The 19,971-nt window shown below is 46.6% G+C and overlaps 1 long non-coding RNA gene across 1 annotated transcript; it reads left to right on the top strand.

Moving 5' to 3' along the window:
• The first annotated feature begins 5,628 nt into the window (after window positions 1-5,628).
• On the top strand, window positions 5,629-9,917 carry LOC309615273. Its single transcript, XR_014236683.1, has 2 exons — window positions 5,629-5,746; window positions 7,844-9,917. It is a non-coding gene; the product is annotated as an uncharacterized lncRNA (long non-coding RNA).
• Window positions 9,918-19,971: the final 10,054 nt, after the last annotated feature.

Genomic DNA, 19,971 nt, shown 5'->3' on the forward strand with positions numbered 1-19,971 from the left:
TACAATGACATAATACCACACACCAGCCCATGAAGGGCTAAATTGATAAATATTGGCAATATGAAGTATTGGTAAAGAGGTGAAGCAATGGAACTTGTATGTTACTCTGGAGGTACGAACTGTTTCAACCATCTTAGACAGTGGCATGCTCTAAGACTTAGCAATTCCATTCTTACGTATATTCCTGAAAGAATTGTATACATATATTTATCAAATCATACAAACAAGCACGTTCAAAGCAGCAGTTTTTACAATAGCCCCAAAATGGAAACCACCCAATGTCTATCTACAGTAAGATGGATAAATAAGGTGGTATGTTCAGTAAATAGATTACATACTAACAATGAGAATGAGTAAACCACAACTATAGAAAACATCATGGGTGAATTTCACAAGCCCTGGCTTAGAGAGGAGAACCACCTCTGACATTTTTTAGTATACTGATGACCCTCTAGCTGTCACATTCCTTATGGCCTTAGTAATTGCCCTGTCTTCTGGGTTGCCTCTTGGAAGGTTAGGACCTGGTGAGTCTTCCGTCCACATACAGCACATCCATTCCAGCGTATGCCCCCTTCCTGAGCCATTGAACCCTTTCTTTCTCTGTCAGCTGTGACCATTCTGACATTTCAGCTGGTTGAGTGTGGGTCACCATTTTCTCTGGGCTTCTGAGAGCCATCCTTGCTGGGCTATGCTGTGATTTTGCCCTAATTATTGGTCCAGTGACCAGAACAGGAGATGGGGGGTAGTTCCTGAGGGCAAATGCGTAGCCTTAGAAGCAGAGGTCTCCGCATTGCCTTCCAGCCTTGGGGGTGCTGTGTCCTGATAGGGAGGGGTGCCGAGTCTGCGGCTTCAGAAGACCCTGAGCAGTTTGGAAAGTTTGAATCTTTGAGGGACATCCATGGGCAGGGTCCCAGTTTTCCCCAAAGGTCTTGGAAGTTCAGCCGCTCTATGATGTCTTGGTCCTCAGCTTTCTCCACCTTTCAACTGCAGGGGCTGAGAACCCCTTGGCGTACAGAGAGCGTTCTGTATTCAGACCTGCCTCTCAGCTGCCTCTTCCTGCTCCCAGCCGTTGTTACCCTTCTGCATTGCCCAGCAATGACCAACCAACACCGTTACCCTACGAGTCCTTCACAGTTGCAGGTGACTGGAGTGGGAAGGGGCCAAACTGCAGTGAACACCCCACAGGGCCTCGGCTGCCTCTGCAGGGAGCTCCAGAGTGAGGCTGGCCCATCAGCGGGCCCCTCCGCTGCCTTGCTCAGTCACCAGGGTGGACTGTCCCCAGAGGGGCGTGGCCTCGGACACGGAGGCCCTCTGCAGCTGAGCCGGACCCTGAAGGGGCTGAGAGCTGGAGGCTGCCTGCTGAGCCCGCTCCCCGGTGCAAGCAAGTCTGGGCAGCAAGTCCGGCCCTGAAGGGGTCTGGTGGCGGAGTTCCCAGTTTCCACAATGATGTGTATCATCGTGGTACCTGGCGTCTAGAACACAAGGCACACGTGGCCTGGGACATGGACGCTTACAGGCTTGAGTGTCACTGATGCTCTCTTGGGTGGAGACTGGAGGTGACACTGTGTTTACAGGAAGGGAGGGAAGGCTTGGTGCAGACTCCGGGGCCCCTTCTGCACTCCTGGCCATCATTACGGAGGTGTCGACTGAAAAACATACACAGCCTAAAAGCTGAGAATTATGTTTTATTTGGAGGACCTTCTGAGGACTTCCAGCCCAGGAGACAGGACTGTCAAGACAGCTCTGAGGGACTGATCTGAAGAGGTGAGGGAGGAGCCAGGATGTATACGGGTTTTGTCACAAAACCAGGTAGTCGGAACATCAAAAGATTACTGTTAAAGAAAACCAGACATCTCTAGTTAATGAATTTAGCAACTTTCTATATATGGGAAGATGTGAAAATCTGGGCTCAAGGTGCACCACTGGGGGGCGCTGCAGTGGCTGAGGGCCTGATGCTGCCATCAGGGCTGCTGTAATGTGATGGCTTGATGGCTGCAACATCCTTTGTTTACTGATATCACAGGCAACGCTTTTCATTTACAGAAGGAAGGGAGGAAAGTCTGAGGGCATCAAGGGCAGACAGAAATCTGTGGGCATGCAGAAAATTCTCCCTCCTTCCTTCCTCCCTCTCTCCCTTTGTCGTCTCTTCCTCTCTGCTTCTCCTTCTTTCTCCTTCCTCCCTTCCTTCCTTCCTTCCCTCCCTCCCTTCCTTGTCCCTTCCTGGAAAGGAACCAGTGCCAAGGTTAGAGGCCATGAGAAGAGGGTAGGCAGGAGCAAGGGCCCCAGCTAGGCTGAAACATCACAGGAAACAGCCTCTCTGACTGCATCCACCCCCCCCACCCCCCCACACACACACAGCCCACTCACAGGCTGCCAGGGGTGGGTGTTCTGTGGCTGCACGTTCTGGGGTCCAGGAAGATGACAAAGCTCTTCGGAGAGAGGCTGGATTTGAATAATGCCTCATCTACATGCAGGCAGCAGCATGTGGGGTAATTATCCACCACCTGAGCGCTCTTCAGCCCCCAGGCCTTGAGCACAGAAGTGCCAGGCTGGCAGAGAGAAGGCTCTGGGGCCGGCATGCGCAGCCTGCTTGTGGCTCTGGGTTCCCGAGTGGACAGTCCGGAGCTGCTGTCTGGAATCCAGCTTGAAAACTTTTTTGGAAGCGTGTCAGAGTCAGAGAAGCTGCCAACTCTGCCCATCAAACATAGAATTGACCGCAGGTGGCTCAGATGTGGTGGGCGTAGCGCCAGAGCTTTGGAGCAAAATGCTAGTAAAGCTGATATGATGCAGAACCAGCCCTTGGTCTCTGCCAGACTCTGCCCGCCAGGCTCTGTAAAACTCTCTCTATGAGAGCTGTCTTGTGAATGTTGTTAAGCCCATTTTAAGATGAAAAATGGCCAGTTTATTGAGTGTTTACTACTAAGATGGGCTGTGCTAGCACTGAGAGGGGTTATCTCGTCCAACACTCGTGGCTCTGTGATGTGGGTACTGCTATGACCCCCTTTCAATGAGATGAGGAGACTGAGGCTGAAAGATATTGTGTCTATAACCCAGCAGCTTGTGATTTTACGCAATTGGCTGGAAGAGTGGGGCTGGAAGAGTGGAGGTGTCAAAGAATGCCATGCCCCATCCTACTACCCTGTGGAATCCTGCTATCTGAGAATGGCAGGTGGAGCTTTGCTTTAAAGGGAGGCCTTGAGATAATCAGTTCACCCCATGGCCTCCTTACTTGTTCAGTGGGAGCTATCACATGGACCCTGACATCACCAGACTGTTATTATGCAGAGAGGGAATAAAAATATGGTGAACTCCATCCCAAGAGCAATTGTTGGTCCCTCTAGGTGTTCATGGCGGTGATCTGAGTGCTTTGAAAGAAGCAAAGACCAAACAAGTAATGCCCCAGAGGAGAGTGGAGATCAACAGGGAGCCTGATGCTGTCACAGCCTCTGCTCTGGGTCAGCCGACATGCAAGGTGCTTTTACACATTAGTTTCCCCAATTAAAGCTGGGGGAACCAAGGGTCAGTGTGCTGAGTGACTCGTCTTAGGAACATTTTCACTGTAAGGCAACTGCGACAATCAAGAGTTCATATGCCAAAGCGAAGGAGAAAATGTAGAGGGATCCAGGGTTGTTTATTACCATTTATAAGAAAATGATAATGACGTTGTTGATGATGATGATGATTGTGGACAAAGAATGACACCTGCCATATTAGCAAACAGAGGATATTGCAGCCATCAATCCATCAGTCACTGCAGTGTCTCCAACAGTGTACCCTGAGGGGATTCAGGACAGAACAGGATACTGGCCCTAGATAGTTAAAGTGCACATCAAAGGAATGATTTCAATGAGCCCAGACTCTTGCATCTTCCCGTACATAGAAAAGTGCTGAATTCATTAACTTGAGATGTTTGCTTTTTATTTAATTAACAGTCATCTTTTGATGTTCCAACCACCTGGTTTTTGTTGCAAACACTCCTCTGTATCCTGGCTCCTCCCTGACCTCTTCGGAACAGCCCCTCAGAGCATCTGAGAAGCTGTCTCCTGGGCTTAAGTCCTCAGTATGTCCATCAAATACAACAGAATTCTCAACTTTTAGTTTGTGCGTTTTTTTTCAGGCAGCATGATGAGGATGTTAAGATGCTGCTGTTGATGGAGATGATGATGATGAATCATTAGCTAACAGAGAAGTCATTTTATGCCAGGAACTCTTATAAAAACTATACCGTACATGTATTATCTAACTGAATCATTGTGAAAACCCCATAGATGAGTATTATTATTATTATTATTATTATTATTATCCCAGTTTTCCTGATGGGGAAATTGAAGCTCAGAGCGGTTAAATGTCTTGGCCAAGGTCACAAGCTATGCCAATCCTCAGAGAGAGGTCTGGGAGAGGGAGGTTATTTGTAATGTGCAAAGGAAGGATCTACCCGAAGAGTGTGTAGCAGATGTGCCCTTCAGAGGGGAGGAGAAGGACAGGGATAGAACTGGCAGAAGCACCTAGGTTTTTTTTTAAACAAAAGACAACAGTCTCTGGCAGCTGCAGTTGCCCAGTGTGATCATGGTCTTTCAGGGAGTGGGGTGGGCGCCCCATCCCTGGTGGAGATGAAACTGAGCAGGACCCTGTGGGGCTCCTGGGCACAAAAGCCTTTCTGTGTCCCGCATTTTTTTGTTTGTAGGAAATAGACTTCATTCGGCCTCCATGACCTTCCCTGAGTTCCAATGGGCAGGTTCAAACAGTTGCTAATCAAGGAAGGGAGGGGATGCAGAGATGAGGGAGGAACAGTCAAGAAACAATAGTGCAGCCTTGGGGCAGGTCCTGGTTCCCCTCAAGAGATACACATAATGTATTTGAAAATTCCCACATTAAAAAGTTAAATTAAAAAAAAAGAGATACACATAACAATACCTTTGAGCTGTTTTGCAGGTACTGAAACCCTCACCAGGTGGGAGAAGTTAACTGTCTGCTGCCCACAAGCACGTAGTCCCCAGACCGGGTGGAACCGCAAGGTTGATGATGCTGACTCCCACTTACGTCACCACCAACCAATCAGGAGAGTGTCCACGAGCTGATCACGCCCTCCTCTTTGAACCAACAGGATAAAACTCCTCACTACTCCCTCCAGGTCGGGATAGACAGTTTTGAGGGCATTAACCCACTGTGGTCCCCTTTGCCTGGCAAAGCGATAAAGCTGTTCTTTTCTACTTCACCCAAAACTCTGTCTCTGAGATTCAGTTCAGTGATCGGCGTGAGAGACATGCATGCAGAAGGTGGAAGCAAATGAGCCGGCTGGTTGCTGAGGACGAGGTTCCACAGAGAGGAGATAAAAGTCCCATGGCTTTCGTGGTGGTGCAGTGGTTGCGAGTCTGCCTGCCAATGCAGGGTACACGGGTTCGAGCCCTGGTCTGGGAAGATCCCACATGCCGCGGAGCAACTAGGCCCGTGAGCCACAATTACTGAGCCTGCGCGTCTGGAGCCTGTGCTTCGCAACGAGAGAGGCCACGATAGTGAGAGGCCCGCGCACCGCGATGAAGAGTGGCCCCCACTTGCCACAACTAGAGAAAGCCCTCGCACAGAAACGAAGACTCAACACAGCCAAAAATAAATAAATAAATAAAAATTAAAAAAAAAAAATCCCTGTGCTTCTCACTCTCTGGGATTCTCTGGTAATGTTTCAGCACCTTCAACTGAACTTCTGTGCTTTTTGCAAGAAGCAAGATTGGGGTTAATCTGCTAGCAGGTAAAGGCAACCGCTTGCTTGTTCTCTCCCAGAAAATGCAAGATTATCAAAGTCAACTCTGATTAAGAATCACAGAACTTCTTAAGGAAACTGTGATTATGCATCACAATGAAAGGATAAACAGAGCCCAGAATGGAGAAGTTGCCAATTGTTCTTCCCAGCTGGGAACACCAGTCCCCCTTTGATAGCAAGCTTATTGTCTGTTTGTATAAATTTTCCAAATTCTCCCCCAGTGGCTCAACAGAGAAATAAAGAAGAACCATTTTTTAACCTTCTGAAATGAAAAGGAGTCCCAGTCCTGCTCTGAATTCTGGCTGAGCAGACACTCCTGTCTAATGACCACATTTGTTTCTCCAGGATCTCCCTGGGGAGTCAGGTTTACTTCTGAGGAACTCACTGTGTGCAAAAGAAGAGAAACAGGGCCATGGACTTACTTGGGAAATGGCTGTCAAATCAATTATGCCCTGAATTTGATGAGCAGCCCCAGAATTCTCACAGGTGGTGTGTTCATCCTGTATCCCTTACCAGGACCACGTTTCAAAACCCCTGGCAAAGGGAGAAGGGACAGGGAACAGGAAGCGGACTAAAGGTATCCCATATCTTTGTCTGTGCCATTCCTTATTTGGTCATTCTATAGAGCTTGGAAGTCCTCACCACCAGAGTGCTTTAAAGTTCAGAGGAGAGAGAGTTTTGTGTGCCAGAATGTTTCCGGAGATACCATGTGGACCTTGAAGGAAAAGAATTGGTGAAAATGGCATTTTCCATGTTTATGTGTCATGCACCAGTCTCACCACACTTCTGATTTCTGGGCTGTGGTTTCCCTATCTATTAAAAGAGGGGATTGTCTTCAAGGGCAGGTTACAAATTCAAATGATAAATAGGTTAGTTGGGTTATAGCTATGAGAGAAGCAGCCCTGGATATGGGTGTTAGATATCAAATGACACTCTGGGTTGGGAGGGGGAGGGGAGGTGGCAAATGGGAGGGTCACGTGCCCCTTTTAGAGCGGCAGCAGCTCCAGCCTACGGTGGCCAAGTAGGAAAGTACAAAGAGTGTTCCCAAAGAGTCTTGCTTCTAAAGACAAACTTGGCATCTAGATTCTTCTGAGAAATAGTTTCACCATTAAATATCAGTCACTAAATCAATATATCTTTCAATACCTGGGACAAATGAGACATAATCTGGGAGGCTAGTTGGACCTTCAGGCTGCCAGTTTTCAACTTCTGTCCTAGAGGATGAGAAATGAGGTTCTGCTAAGGTGATAATAAGGACTGCATGCTTTGTCCTCCCAAACCCATATGCTGAAACTCTAACCCCACACGTGATGGTATTTGTAGGTATGACCTTTGGGGGGGTGATTAGGGCATGTGGGTGGGACCCCCATGATGGAATTAGTGCCCTTATGTAAAGAGGAAGAGAACTAGCCCTCTCTCTCGACCACACAGGGACACAGCAAGAAAGTGGCCATCTGTAAATGGGAAGAGGGCCCTCACCAGAACCAGACCATGCAAGCACACTGATCATGGGCCTGCAAGCCTCCAGAACTCCAAGAAATATGTGTTTGCTGTTTAAGCTGGCCAGTCTGTGGCATTCTTTTATAGCAGCCTGAACTAAGACAGATGAGTCTGCTTTGGGGCCAGCAGATCCCTCGATGACCCCCACTTGTCCACTCTGCCTGTGGCGAGGGGCTCATCTGTTTTCTGTCTTTGCCCTTCCAGAATGTTGTGAGCAGGGGTGCACATGTGTCTCTATGTATATATAGCCTCCCGAGAGGTCGGTGCACAGACTCAAGCTAAAGAGATTTTGGCTTTTCCCTGTGTTTACCGTAAGTGCCACAGTTAGTTTCCAAAGAGCTGTTTAATTACTCTTTTGGTCTCTCCAGAGAGCATCTGGGGAGGGGGGGGGGTGGAGGGGGCTGACACTAGGAAGGCCTTTAAGAGGGCTATGCACAGGTACCCCCTGCTTTTTGAAAGTTCATTTTACACCATTTCGCTTTTATGAAAGACTTACAGTAGTACCTGTTTTTGCTAACAGAAGAGGATTTTCACTTTTCCGAAAAAAGACGAGAGTGAAAATCACATTCAATGTCTGTTTGGCAGGCAGCTAAGCTGTTACAGAGGCAGTGAGTACACAAAGCAGCGAGAGCAGCCCCGCCAAGCTCCCTTCTTTCCCGGGAACCATACTCAGCATCTGATCATTGAGCCGCTGTAAGCTTTGAACTGTGTCTGTGCTTTACCTTGATTTATGTTGTGCATCCATTAGCAAGATGTGTCCTAAGGCAATTGCTTCTTTGCTTTACACCGTTTTGGCTTAGGAAAGATTTCATAGGAACGCTCTGCTTTCAGATAACGGGGGACACCGTGTACTGAGAGAAGACGGATTATAATTGTGCTGCTCCAGCTACGTGTATCACCCTGGACTCTGTGTGATGTAGGACTGGCACCCAGGAGGGAGTGGGTTAGTTAACAGGGAGCAGATCAGAGGTAAGGGCAGGGGGCAGGGGGAGAGGAGGGGAGGTGGGTGCAGGTAGCCTGACGTGCTTACCACCAACTCCCCCTCGCTATGGTGATGAGGCTAATAATTCCAGCAGGAATCATACCAACATCTTCCATGATTGACTGCCTCTGTGTGTCCGTGTTTGACAATGTTATCGGAATAAATCTTCACAACCACCCCCAGAATGACATGGTATAATTTTTTCCCATTTACTGAGGAGTCTACAATTGGCTTGTGCCCACATATTAAGCCAAGTGACCCACAAAACAGCTTGGCCACTTTCTTCCTCCAGCACGGGGCTCTGGGCCGGCCACTCGAGCTCCTGGCTGTGCCTGCAGCCCTGCTCATCTCACCTGGTTCAGAGCAGGGGGTGGGGGAAGGGGGCATGCCATGCATAATGCTGCTTTTATTACACAGCTTACTAATATCTGCTCTTCCAGAGGGTAGGAGAGTTGATGATGTGGATTGTGTAAAGTGCCCCTACACAATAAGTGCCACGATAGGTACATTTTAGGGGACCCCCACCTCAATATTGTCTTAAACAGATGAGTGAACTGTGTGGGTCCACCCTAGGGCCAACGATACGCCTAGAATTGATCACCTGTTGGCACCAGGACTGGGCAAATTGGGGCCCAGTCCTAGAAAGAGACATGCCTCCTGGATGGACCAGGTCAAGGGATACACAAACCTTGACATCAGAGCACAGAGCAGGGGTCTTCTGGCCAGCAAAGTATGCACCTTGATTAGCTTTTTCTTTTTTTTAGGTTCACCTAAAAATAAACATCTAAAACCTCAGTGGCTTCAAGCTGCAAATATTTCTATTTCTCATTTGTAGGGTTGGGGTCAAGTTCAGCTTTGCTCCAGCATCGCGTTCTCCTGGGACCAGTCGCCTCCCACAGCTGAGTCTGCCCCTTGTGGCGGGAGCATCAAAGGAGCAAAGGAAACAAAGAAAAGGGGCAACTCTGAACGTTTCATGTTGAAATGGGTCGACATCCACTCCTCAGCGTTCCAAAGGCCAAAGTCCGCAAGTCCATAGGAGGGCAAAACTCTTCCCAGGCCAGTGGGCAGTGTTGGCAAGTCACATGACCAAGACCAGGATGCATCACTCTGGTTCGGGGTGGCAGGTGAAAGTCAAGAGCAAGGGCACCTTCCCCAATATCCTAACATGCGAGAAGAACAGACCCACTTTTGAAAGGAGTCCGCTATCGACTCCCTCCCCACCAGCCCCTCTGTTTCCATCCTCCGTCTCGCTATCCATCTGGTGGGTCTTCCAGGCAGAAACTGGTATTGCAATATTCCTCTCCCTGGCCCCAGGGTCCAGCATTGTCCCTGGGAGAGGCCAGTGTTCTGAGCATTGCAATTATGCCCGCAAACCAGCTGGTTGTACTTGTCTCTTTCTTTTTTTGTTTTTCCCTCCAAACTGTGAGACTATTCCCCTTGATGGCACATATTCTGAATTACCTACTTGAAAGGAAATTTTTCTTGCCCGTATCTATGGATCCTTATATGATACCTAAACCCAAACAAACAAAAGAGCAAAAACCTGCAAAGATGTATTTTTAATGACTTGGCACTCCTTAAAAGAAAGCCCTGGGCATGTTGCTGCTGCCTGGTCCATGCCTTTGCTATGGACGAGCACCCACAGGAAGTAATAAGTGCGTGATGAATGCTGTAGCACACAGAGGCAGTGACTCTCAGGGGTGTCATGACCACTTATTTACCAACTGCTGGAAGCCTCTACCTCCTCATCTATAAAAGGCGAGCAGTGCCTATGATGCTGAATTAAAGGCGGCGTGCTGAGAGAGTGGTGTTGGAATCACACGTAGAATATGAATCTGAGTGGGCACTTATATTGCTTCTCCACGCCTCAATTTCCTCATCTAAAAATAGAGGAGAACAGCTCCTAACTCATAAAATTACTCCGAGGACACAATGGCATGAGAGATTTGGAAGGGATTTTGTAAAGCAATGAGTGTGAGGCACTTCTGATAGGGTTTGATGCCATTGGAATAACTGTCCCTATTTATTTTTTAAACCAAACAGTAAACTGTGGTTTGCTGATGTGTGGGGAGTGGTGGGGAATTTATCGTTTTTATTGACTCAGCTGCTGGAGCAACCTTGCACCAGGTGGGGACTGCCAAAAAGAGTGTGCTGAAGTCTGCTGGCTTTCAGTCACCCAGCTCAGAGCCTGCTGTCACTTCCCTGTCCTGTGACGCCAGGCTCCTGGGAGCTCCTGGTGTCCCAGTGGGGTAAGTTATAAAAATGGCTGCAAATTCTTCCCTTCCCTGTATCCATGCCTAGCTACGTTCTGACGTACAGAGTCTATTTCTCTGCCCCTAGAGTCTGGGTTGGCTGTGGGACTAGCTTTGGTCAGTGGGATATTAGCAAACATGAAGCAAGCAGAGACTCGAGTGCTTGCCCACTGGGGCTCTGCCTTGGAGCAATTGGAATCCTACTGCATGTGACAAGCCTGCTGGATGAAGAGAGACACACCGTCCAGTCTCCCCCACTGCCCTATCTGGCATCCAGCCAACCCCTGAAGTGGAACCACTGGCTGATTGGTATTTGACCACATGAGTGAGCCCAACTGAGAGCAGAAAAACAGGCGGGCTGAGACGAATCCAAATTGAAAGCTACAAAAGCATGACTACGTAAATAATTGTCGTGTGAGCCACTAAGTTTGGGGTTCTTATACAGTTAAAGCTCACGGACAAAATCCGTACCCCTGGTCCAGACCATGCTCTGTCCATCTTGATATGGTGCCCTCAACATGTGTGCAATATGTTGATAAACAGAGTAGGCTGCTGTATCTGTGTCCCCCCAAGACAACCCTCACGTTCAACGATTCACTAGAAGGACTCACAGAACTCAGAAAAGCTGTTCTACTCATGGTTACAGTTTATTACAGAAAAAGGATGCAGATTGAAATCATCAAATGAAACAAGAAACACACTTCCTGTTGTTCACTCCTGGTGGGGTTGCGTGGACCACAGCTGGTTCTCTGAAAAGCCCTGTATGACAGTGTGCAAATTGCTGCGCCCTGTTTAAAGGTAAGAGACCTTTTCTGGCAGAAGAATAACTCAGACAGAAGGGTGAGAAGGTTCGTGGCTCAGATGACGTCAGACCTGTGCTGTGTGTAGAAGCTTAGTGTGGTTGGTGCACAGGTGGCTGTGAATGTCACAGAACGCTGTCATTTACGTGAGAGCTAGAAAATCAGCCTCGGGCACAGTGCTTCTTAAACCTCCCTTGGTCAAGTTTCCTCTCCCTTCGCCCTCAGCCTCCTCCAGTATAGAACGAGCTGGTCCGATGAGATCACCTCCGAGGCCTCATTTAGTTCCATGATGCTCTGACCCTCCAAACTTGAAATGTCACTTGAAGGAGTCAGTGACTTGGGGCCTGGCTTCGAACAGTGTCCTTTAAATGTCAGAGATTGTATATCCTTAGTCATTATTCTAATGATCTGCTTGTCTTGTTCATTCCAGATGGAGATGTAATCTATTTCCAATCCCCAAGATAATCGAGCTTTTAATGTAATTGTGGAAGAAGGATCCCAGAGCATCAATAACTCCACAGCTCTGCCATCCCTTGAAAGTATGAGTGACGTGAACCTTGTGTTGGATCACTCATTCATTCATTCAGTAAACACATCTTTAGCCCCTGCTGCGCACCGAGCACAGAGCACATAGATGCAGAGATGTGACTACATGGATGGAGCTCAGAGGTCAAGGACGGAGAGTGACAATGAGTGAAAGCCACAGTGCAGGGCGATCCGTGCTTTGCTGAAGGAAGCATTTGGTGCTACAAGAGCCCAGATGGGACCACCACCCACCCAGGTTGGGCCCCCCAGAGAAGGCTCTCTAGAGAAACAAGCTGAGTGTTTAAAATGAACAAGGCTTGCCAGTGATGTGGGTTGGGGGGATGCAGGTGGATGGGAGGGTGCACCAGGCAGAGAGGGCAGCACATGGCAGGGCTAAAGACATCAGTGACATCCACCAAAGTGAATGTAAATTGGGTGCTTACAATGAGCCCTACAACATGCTAGATTCCTTACTTGCATGAATTTAAACCAGTCAGGAGGCTGGTGCTCTTATGATCCCCTCTTCATAGAAGCATAAACTGAGCTCAGGGGCATTACGAATAGAGCCCAAAGAAACCAACTCATGTTAGTTAAAAGCAGAACTGGATGCTAAGACTCTCTGTCTCCAAACGAGAGCAGGGGGCATATATGGGGGAGTGCTTCCATGAGGCTAGAGAGAAAGAAGACAAGTGGAACCACGTGGGTCTAGGGAAACAGCCAAAGGCCAGGGGATTGGGAGGGACTTGTAGGGGAGGCTGAGTCTGGCTTTTATTCATGGAACCAACAATGTGGAGTGATGGGAATGGAGCCATGAGCCCAGCTGATACCTGCTGTGGTGCCCCGGGAGAAGCCAGGGGTGTGAAGTACTCCAGGGGCAGTGGGATGAAGATGTAATAGGCCAGCCGTGTTGTGTGAATTTAGAGTCATTCAGCCTTGGGCTTGATTATGGATGAATCATGGTCCCAAAGACAAACAGGAGTCCCGAATTCTAGTCACAGCTCAAATGGCCTGGCTCTCTGACCTTGAGAAAGTTACCTGAACTCTTCATGCCTCAATTTCCTCATTGATTAATGAAGCTAAGTAGGATTGACATTGAGTTTTTGAGGTTTCATCCGTCTAATGTATGCTGAGCAGGAAATCTGTCGGTTAATGCAGGAATAATAGAGGACAGTTGAATGAATTAATAAGTTCAAGAGTGAGTGAAAGAATCAATGAATGAAAAATCTTGAAGGGAAAAGGACCATGGATAGATCCTGTGCCACACCCAGGGACACCTCCCTCTAGGTCCTGGTACATTATTCAACATTCTACTTTTTAAAAAAAATAATAAATTTATTTATTTAATTTATTTATTTTTGGCTGTGTTGGGTCTTTGTTGCTGCGCGTGGGCTTTCTCTAATTGCGGCGAGCGGGGCCTACTCTTCGTTGCGGTGCGTGGGTTTCTCATTGCGGTCGCTTCTCTTGCTGCGGAGCACAGAATTTATGTAAGAGTTATATTCACAAATAGGTACAGGAGAATTAGCAATGTTCTAGCTCCTTTTTTGGGCGGTGGGTTCTGGCTGTTTTTATATTATTATACTCTATAAGTTGAATATATGTATATATATACATACAACCTCTCCTGTGTTTCATGTTATTTTATATTTTTAAAGTTTGGTAAAATACACAGAACATAAAATCTACCATTTTAATCATTTTTAGGTGTACAGTTCAATGGCATTAAGTACATTCACATTTTTGTTCCACCATCAACGTCATCTATCCCCAGAACTCTTCTCATCTTCCCAAATTGAAAATCTATACCCATTAAACGATAACTTCCCACTCCTTCCCCCCACCACCATCTACTTCTGTTTCTATGAACCTGACTACTCTAGGTAACTCATATAAGTGGAATCATATGGTATTTGTCCTGCTGTGCCTGGCTTCTTTCACTGAGCATAATGTCCTCAAGGTTCATCCATGTTGCCCATGAGTCAGAATTTCCTTCCTTTTTAAGGCTGAATAATATTCCACTGTAGTAAGTACCACATTTTGTTTATCCATCCATCCGCGGATGGACATTTGGGTTTCTTCCACCTCTTGGCTATTTTGAACAGTGCTGCTATGAAAGTGGGTGTGCAGATATTTTTTGGAGTCCCTGCTTTGAATTCTTTGGGGGTATATACTCAGAAGTGGGATTGCTGGATCATATGGTAGTTCTATTTTAAATTTTGGGGGAAGCTCCATACTGTTTTTTGTAGCTTTCACTGTTTTACATTCCCACCAGCAGTGCACAAGGGTTACAATTTCTCTTCTATATTATTTTGAAAGAAGAGGAAGCCATGGTTGACTGGTGCCATCTGCCACAGACATAGTAGGAGAAATGGCACACATGTGGGGTGTGAAGCTTCTGACCTACAGGCGTGTCCCCTTCTCCACTGCAGGGAGAGACCCTACCAGCTGCCGACTCAAGAGCAAAAGCCAACTCCATTCTCAACCTCATGCAGAGTCAGGGAAACGGGAACATATTTAACTGTGAGATAGAAATTCTGACCATCCACCTGACAGAAATTAATAGGATTTATAAAATTCATGGCTGGCAAAGGATTAGGGAAAAAAGTATTTTCAAATATTGCTGATGGGATTATAAATTACTGGGGTCATTTCAGAAAGTAATCTGTTCTATTAAAATTAAAAATGTATCTAACTTTTGACCCAATAATCCACTTTGGGGAATATCTACTACAGACATAAAATTATCAGCCTGTAAGAACGTACAATGATATCTTTGCCGAATTTTGTGTGGCAGGGTGAAAAATCCTGGAAAAATGCAAGTACAGTATACTTATTATGCTGCAACGTACTTATTTCTCTTGATAGAAAGTAGCTGCAAATATGCAAAAGAAAAAATTTGCATCTCAATATTGATTATAGGTAGTGGTGTGATTATATGAGTGCAGAGAAAAGTCTAGAAGGTACATACACAGCTGTTAAAACTGAGCACCTGAAAGTAGGGCTCTTGGGCTTGTAATGAGTTTGCTAGATAGTGAGTAAATCTAATATGGATACTGATTCCAGGAATCTCCAGGATACAGTGTGATGAGTGGGGTATAATTCTTGGAAGAAAGACTTGATTCAAATTCTAAGTCAGTTACTCATTAAGATAGGCTGCCTTCTCTGGTGGGAATATCCATCACTGCCTTGCCAACTTGAAAATTCCTGTTCATCCTTGGAGCCCCAGCTTGACCGCCTCCTTCCTTGTGAACATCTTCTAATCCTTGTTCCAGGAGGAGATTACTTCCTACAGGAAGGTCTCCCACTGCCTAATGCAGGATTTAGTCATAACACTCGCGGCACTGGATTGCAATTCAGTGCATCTCTCTGAAATGCCTTATTGGACTACGGGCTCCTCAAGGGCAGGAGATGCAATTTCATTCATTCATTTATTCATTCTTTCTTGACACCTATGTCCCCTGCTCCTCCCCAGCCAGGACACAGGCCCTGCAATTAGAGATGAGGGATTGGCAACACTACCCTCCATGGTTATGTAAATTTATATCATAACGTGGGGTTGGAGACGGGCAAATACTCTTTTATCATTGTAAAGTCAAGGCTACATTTGCAAACAGTAGGAAGCTCTTATGTAAGTTTTATGAGTATTTTGGCAAGAAACTAATCCTAGTGGTACAGGACATATTTTTTTAAAAGACGTTAAAAAAAAAAAAAAAAGTGAAGCCCAAAGCAGGAATTCATCACCGTCTCCTCTCCTCCATTCCCAAGACTGGGTGTCACTCTCCCCATCCAGCAGCAGAAATGGGGTGGAGGAGGGAGTGTCTTCCACTGAGTCCCAGAGGCTGAACTGTTGACTTTGGACAGAGGAGACTTGTGGGGAGGGATGGAGAGGTGGTCCTTGGAGAGAATGGGAAGGGGATAAGGAGGGAACCCTAGGAAGGCTGGTATGCGGGTTTAAGCTCTCGCTTGCAGGGATGTTGAGAGGAGGCAACTGGCCCAGGGGTACAGCACCATCTCCCTCATTGTCAAGGGTTTGCTTTAGCTCTGAAGCCTCCTAGGCAAGAAATTCATACTTCAGGTGAACAGTGGGAAAGGCCATACAGTTGTCTCTTGGTATCTATGGGGGATTAGTCCCAGGATCTCTGCAAATACCAAAATTCATGAATGCTCCAGCCCCATATATAAAATGGCATAGTATTTACATATAACCTATGCACATCCTCTGTATACTTTTAATCATCTCTAGATTACTTATAATACCTAACACAATGTAAATTTTATGTAAACAGTTGTAAATACAATGTTAATGCTACATGAATATTTGCTGACTTACAAGTTTTGCCTTGTGGAACTTTCTGGAATTTAAAAAACATATGTATTTTTGATCCGTGTTTGGTTGAATCCACAGATTCAGAACCCATGGATTCGGAGGGTCAACTGTATTTGGAGCAAGACAGAGGCCATCCACCTCCCCCAGGATCTCCAACGAGCTTCCAAACCCTGATGACGGACTATGGGCAGGTAAGTTGCAGACACAGGGAGCTGGTCCCTCCTGGCTAGGCATTCACCTAGGCTCAGATTGAGACACGCCCTGCAGGACACAAGAGGGTAACAAGTGAGTCACATTGAAACAGACATTGTTTCAGTGTTATACTAAGTGCTGGAAAGGGATCCGGGCTGTAGGTAAAAAAGATAGCTGCTTAGTGAACATTGATCCCACCTCCTCCTTGTTTGCAGTACTTGGTGTTAATAGATGCCCCCTCTCCCGTACATTCCTGGGCGCTTAAAGAGATGCTGACCCCACTCCCAGCTCCAGGGCAGACACAGGTTATTCAGGCTAAAACCATACATGTTGCTAGTGATTCATTCAGAAAGAAAGGACTCAGCCACAGGTGATGTGATTCCTCTCGTCATGGGATTTGTCTCATCGGGAACAGTCAGCTGTTAGAGAGAGCTTTGGGGGGCATTTAAAAAAGAATTAAAAAAAAAAATTTTTTTTTTGGCCGTGCCTCATGGCATGTGGGATCTTAGTTACCTGACCAGGGATCGAACCCCGCGCCCCCTGCATTGGAAGCACAGAATCTTAACCACTGGACCGCCAGGGAGGTCCCTGAGGGGTACTTTTGAGAAAAGAGCATACCAGCTCTTAAGAGAGATACCACAGGGACCAAGAGTTGTTTTTTCTTTGGATTGGAGGCCCAGGGCTGCTGCAGCCAACTTCAACCCTCAGGGATAAAGTGTCACCTGGAGGAGGCCAGGGCTGGGGAGAATGACAGAGGTTCCAAGCCAGAGCCCTTCCTGACCCAAGCCTGACCACCGAGCTGCCTCTCCGTGCATTCACTTCTGTGGGCCAGTAACTCTCTCTATGGGATCAGGAAGAGAGAAAAGCACTTAGCAGTTAAGGAGGAACAGAAGTGAGTTTGTGCAAAGCCAGAGGGATGTGAGTCTTGAAGTCGTTTGAGGGAGGGAGTGAAAAGGGGTGAACCTCGAGAGGCAGACAGACTGGGCACTCAGAGCTTGTGGGAGAAAGGAGCTTTCAGCTAGTGCTTGTCTCGCTGGACCTCAGTTTTCTCATCTGCAAATGGAGATCTAGTCCCCGCTTCATACCACAAGCATGTCAATACCTGGGTCGACCAGGTATGCAGGTGAGCCCTGGGTGGTGGTCATCTACACCTGTGCAAATGGGGCCAGGTGCTTCCAACACCAGTTTCTTTAATCAATATTTTTTTATTGAAGTACAGTTGATTGACAATGTTGTGTTAATTTCTGCAGTACTGCAAAGTGGTTCAGTTATACACATATATACTTTCTTTTTTTAATATTCTTTTCTATTATGGTTTATCATAGGATATTGAATATAGCTCTCTGCACTATACTGTAGGACCTTGTTGTTTATCCATTCTCTATATAACAGCTTGCATCTGCTGACCCCAGCCTCCCACTCCATCCCTCCCCCAACCCCCTCCCCCTTGGCAACCACCAGTCTGTTCTCTATGTCCACGGTTCTGTTTCTGTTTCATAGATAGGTTCATTTGTGTCATATGTTAGATTCCATGTATAAGTGATATCATATGTCGACTCCAGTTTCTGGTCTTGGGCAGAAACCAGTAGTTGCAAGCTAAGGCTCCTCTACGGTTTGCATCAGCGGTACGTGTTTAACGACTCTTTAGGGGAAAAAAAAGGCTCTGCTTTCTTGCATTTGCCAATTTTCATGAAGTAAATACTACCACCATGATCAAATGCAAGCTCCCAGTGGGATGCCGTCACTGAGGAACTGGGAAGAGGAGCTCACACGTAGCCCTTATGAGCCATCATAACTGGCTCCAAATCTCCACTGGTTTCTGCAGCCCAGCCCTATTACTATTCATGCTCTGAATGTTAGTCAGGAGTCTTTCCCTCTCCTGGCAAAGGTGGGCCAGTGAGAAGCCAGGCAGGAAATGTGAGCTTTTTCAATTTGTCAAAATGATTGATACTGCCCAGCCAGAGGGCCAGGGCAAAGGATGCTTGTACAGCAGACAGGGAAGGAAGAGTGATACCTATAATACAGAGAGGGGCATGCGATTTAGGAAAGTGGATTTATCTTTTTTCTTAAACAAGAGGGATGGGGAATGCCACTCCATAGCCAGGACGTTATCGCTCTGTCCTTGCTTTTCTAGCTTTTGCTCTAAGACTTGCATCCCAGGAGGGCAGCACTGCAAACAAGTCCGCAGTCATCTCCCGGCACCATGCTCCTTACCTCTGACCTGTCCTGCAGGAGGACTCGGTGACCTCTGGGCGGCAATCCTATCCCTGGCAGGCTGGGTGGGATTGAACAAGGTTCTAATCCCCTCGGCTTCACCTGCAGAGTGGGGATCACAACATCTACCCCACATGCTACTCAAATATTTTTTGACACCTATCATGTTGCTTCTTGGGAAACGCAGTTGTAGAGAGGAAAACGTTTGCTGATCTATGGAACATGCCAAGTATGGCGTACGTTCTCCTTACACCGTGGTTTTCTTCCTTTTCTTCTTTGCTGAGATCCACTTTACAAACTGACTTCTCTGTTCTGAAATCCCCATCAGCTTCTTCCCGTGTACTGGAAAAAGCCCACATTCCTTTACTGTTTGGACTCTCACAGTTAAGATGTCCAGGAAAAAAATTCTATCGAAATTGAAGCTGTGCTTACTCTCTGGCCAAGTAATGTCATTTCTAGGAATTTAGTCTAGAGACACACGACAGAGCAGTACATACATACATGGAAATTTGTGGCAGTATTGTTTGTAACAGGAAAGATAAAAGAAAAATATCCATCAATGGAGGAAGAGAAAAATAAACAACAGTATACTCAACTATCTGAGAAAAGCTTTCTAGAGCTTAGCATGGCACCCGGCATGTAATAGGCTCTCAATAAATGTTGAATAAATAAATAAAATGCAGTGTGACCATTTCAACAAAAAAGACAGATCTCGGGGCTTCCATGGTGGCGCAGTGGTTGAGAATCTGCCTGCCAATGCAGGGGACACGGGTTCAAGCCCTGGTCTGGGAAGATCCCACATGCCGCGGAGCAACTGGGCCCGTGAGCCACTATTACTGAGCCTGTGCGTCTGGAGCCTGTGCTCCGCAACAAGAGAGGCCGCGATAGTGAGAGGCCCGCGCACCGCGATGAAGAGTGGCCCCCACTTGCCACAACTAGAGAAAGCCCTCGCACAGAAATGAAGACCCAACACAGCCATAAATAAATAAATAATTTAAAAAAAAAAAAGACAGATCTCAATCAACTGAAATTGACTGATGCTCGAGATTAAGTGAAAAAAGCAAGTTGCAGAACAGCATATACAGTTTTTTTTTTTCTATTTTATAAAACAGATTTATTCTCCTTTGCTCTCTCTGCATCTGAATTCCTTCAAATGCCCAGAAAATATCTGTAAAGCTGTAGAAGAAACACTTTGGCATTAACTTCTAGAGAACGAGACAGGAGACTGGTTGTATAATCTGCTTTTTTCATTCAACGATACGCATTAGGCAAATTTACATGAAAATCAGCACAGCTCCGCACCACCATTCCTCATGACTGCCTAATATTTCATTACATGGAGTTTTCATCGCTTGTTTGTGTTGCTATTTAGGTTATTGCCAATTTTTCACAATTATAAGTAGTGCCAAGACGAACATTCTTGT

This window comes from Balaenoptera borealis, assembly GCF_965194805.1.
Source record: "Balaenoptera borealis genome assembly, chromosome: 17".
NCBI classification, from domain to species: Eukaryota; Metazoa; Chordata; class Mammalia; order Artiodactyla; family Balaenopteridae; genus Balaenoptera; species Balaenoptera borealis.